The 3469-nt window shown below is 49.9% G+C and overlaps 1 protein-coding gene across 2 annotated transcripts in view; it reads left to right on the forward strand.

Moving 5' to 3' along the window:
- Nucleotides 1-598: 598 nt before the first annotated feature.
- NT5C2 (5'-nucleotidase, cytosolic II) overlaps nucleotides 599-3469 on the forward strand; it is a 108171-nt gene continuing 105300 nt past the window's right edge. For both annotated transcript variants that reach the window (XM_017531079.2, XM_017531080.2), the window contains exon 1: nucleotides 599-734. The gene's annotated coding sequence lies outside the window, so the exon portion shown is untranslated. The remainder of the gene's footprint in view (nucleotides 735-3469) is intronic.

Here is a 3469-nt window from a genome sequence, read left to right on the forward strand (position 1 = left end):
GTTGCTGGTGGTGGGGGGAACACTTGTTGAGTGCTTACTGTGTGCTAGGACCCTGCTGAGGGGCCCCACCTACGTTGTGTGATTTCATCCTGTCAGCACCCTTTGATGTGGGCACTGTTGTTTCCTATCCTGGTGTTACAGATGTGGGTAACAGGGTATAGGAGGTCAAGTACCTTCCCTGAGATTACAGCAAGTGGTGGTACTGGGACTCGAACTCCTGAAAAACTTCAAAGCTGGTGCTTCTAGCCATCAAGGGGATTCGAGGGTGCCATGGGGGTGTGGACCCATGAGGGGCTTTGAGATCCATTAGACTACAACATTCTGTGACAGGAAAAAAGGATGCCCTCTCCTCCCAAGGGAAAGCCTCGTCGGAATGAGATGCTGTGGAGAGGGTAGCCCCGAACCCGGCTGAGGGGCGCAGGCAGAATGCCAAGGGAGGAGACCTAAAGGAGATGGAAGGGTTGTCAACGTGCGTCACCGCCAGAAGGTGAAAGCCCGTGTTCCGTAGTTGGAGGATCTCCAGACCTGCGGGAGGGACAGACGCAGCACGGTCAGGGAGCGTCGGCGTTGCCGAGCCCTGCGGCAGAGCTGAGGGAAGGAACAGCGCGCCCGTCCCTGGCCAGGCGCGCGCAGGGGGCGGCACCGGGCGGCGCCGGGCAGCGAGGGCGGGGAGGGCGTACGCTGGAGCGGCTGCGGCAGTTGCGCGCTGGGATTGTTGCTGTGCGCCCGGGCGGGTGAGTTCGGCGGGACCCGAGGGCGGGTGGGGAAGGAGCTGGCGAGCGGGGAGCGAGGTGAGGAGCTGCGCAGCCAAGGGCGCGATTCCACGGCAGCGGCAGCCGCCTGCCTCCGCCCCTGGCCCCCAGCCACTGTGGCCCCCTGGCCCCTCTCCTTAGGCCGAGACTCTCCCCGCGCGCCCGCGGACGCCGCACGCCTCCCCACTCCCTGGGTGCCGTCCCGCCCCACGGCAGCCCCTTCCTCCGCGCCGTGGCGACGCCTCCGGCCCACGTCACGCTCGCGCCATTGTTTCCCAGCGGCTGGCTCTCTGGGACCCCGCCTCAGCCTGCGAGCGCGGCCGTTCGCCGGGTTCCGCCCGGTATCCCCTTTCCTTACGCGGGTGGCACCCCTTTCCTCAGTCCTGCTCTCGTTCTCCAGCCCATTCCTGGCTGTCCCCGGCCACCCCTGAGGCCGTCCTTTCGCCCCTTGTAATGGCCTTCCCGCCCCCTGCGCTCCCTCGGTCGCCCCCCGAGAAGCCGGCGGGCCTCTGTGGTGGGGCGCCAGGTTGACAGCGTTTTAGCAGTACCACGAGAAACGGCCAGCTCGCTTGCCACACGCCCGTGTGCAGCACTTCCTGGAAGGGTCACAGCGAATTGCAGGCCGCCACAAAAAACATCCAGACAGCTCTGGTCAGGGGGCTCAGCCCTTCAGTGGTGGCCTAGTCCTTTCCTTTTTTCGGGGTTCCTGAAACCGGAGAGGGCGAGATGCCGATCTGAGGCCTGAACCCTTAGTTGTAAGAAGAACGTTTTGGGGGTTTGACTCCCGCAGGCTACAGCTTCTAAAAGCAGTAGGTAGACACTGCTGTCCGAGTCGACGTTTTCCTGGGCTTTCAGCTTTAGGGCCTTGATGTCTGACTGGGGCAGTGCCCCGAAATGACTAGTCAACCGTTACAGGGGGGTGTGTGCGCGCTCGCGTCCGGGGGCGGATGGGTTCTTCAGGATTCAGCTGAACTTGGTTCCCAGTGTCTGTAGACTGTTCATTTTCCCTCTTAAAGCAACGGATGCAAACAGCTGACTGGAATGTGAAAGGGAGAGTATTGAAATTGTGTCATTTTATCATGAAAACGTAATGTTATTGCGTACAGAAGGCTTTAGGTTTTAAAAATATTTACCACGTCGCTTTTCAACAACGGTTGGAATTTATCCAGATGAAGACATACAGGCCTAGAAGTGTTAAGTTTGAAAAGTGGAAAAAAAAAAAAAAAAAAAAAAAGAAAAGATGTGAGCCGGAAGTGAAAAAGGAACAAAAATGGTTAAGTTCAAGAGAACATATCTGGTTAGTAATTAAAAACTCCACATGCAGGGTTGATACTAGCATACGCAGACTTTATTTCTGAAGTGCATTTTCATTGCAGTATAAACCACTACATTTCAGCAGTCTAGGTAGCTGCACTACTCTCATTGACCCAGAATTAAGGTTTTAGGATTTAGTAACCAACAACTGTAAAATAAACGGGGCTGAAAGAGATGTTCTGCAAGATTGTTTTCAGTTCTAAGGTTTGATGCCATTGTATGAAAATTTACAATCAGCTACAAGTTTCCGGAAGTTTGTAATTGTAAGAAGATTTGTATAGATAGTATTCCCTTTTAGTATCTGCTAGCCTTAATCAGAAGACATCACGTTTTCCTAAGGAAAGCCAGCTTACAATAGAATGTTAGGCAGAGAGTTGCTCATTAATCTGTCTCCAAGCTATTTCTGCTGTTTTATGGGGAAAGAGAGGGATACTCCAGGCTATTTCTGCTGTTTTATGGGGAAAGAGAGGGACACATAAAACATGTTTTTTTAAAAAAGTATTTTTATTGCTTAATTATCTTACCAAAAGTTTAATTCAGTGAAATAGTAAACAATAAAAACAACCCCCAAAACCCACAACTTTTATCGTGTTGTGACTATGCTCTTTTAAAATACTTACGTAGACATGGGTTTTTATCTAGTTATAGTTGTTGTGTACATATTATTGGGGAGTTTTCACTTACCTGTATTTCTGGGATGTCCATGTATCTAGAGAATTCATCTACTCTTCATTTGTAGATGCTCTGTAATGTGCCCCAGTAGTTAACAATGCCTGGCACACAGGCACTTTGTAAATTTTTGTGGAATAAATGTAATATTTTGAGCTTTTTAGACATCTAACACAAAATGTTAAACTATCACAAGCCATGTGCTGAGTGGTATGTGAGAGTAAAGGCAGACATACTTTCAGCCAGGAGACATTGCATTTATTTAAGGGCCTGGATTTTGTGGTCTGGCTTGCTACATCATGCAACCTTGGGGAACTCAGTTAACCTTAGACAGGCTCACACAGTTTCTCTCACCTTGAGAAGGGAAAAATAGAACAAATTTTACAGGGTTATGGGGATTGAATAGAATAATTCAGTTGAAGCGATGCTGGCACACATTAAGTTCTCTATAAATGTTAGATTTTTTTGTTCAGAGTGAAGGAATATTAGTGCAGCTTGATGGGATCAGGAAAAACAGAAGGTGGCACTTCAAAGTAGGGAAAAGATGCTGAAGTCGATGTATTGAGGGTATGATTAATAGATTGTTCTCACTAAAAGGGTTTGGTAGAGCAATAGTCTGAGATAAAGCTGGAAGGAGATTGTGGTAAGCAGTTTGCAAGTATGCTACATGGATTTGCAGTTCGAACAGAGTGAATGAAATAAGGTACTCCTCTTTTTTTTTTTTTTTTGGTAAG

Source organism: Cebus imitator, unplaced genomic scaffold, assembly GCF_001604975.1.
Source record: "Cebus imitator isolate Cc_AM_T3 unplaced genomic scaffold, Cebus_imitator-1.0 Scaffold71, whole genome shotgun sequence".
NCBI lineage: Eukaryota > Metazoa > Chordata > Mammalia > Primates > Cebidae > Cebus > Cebus imitator.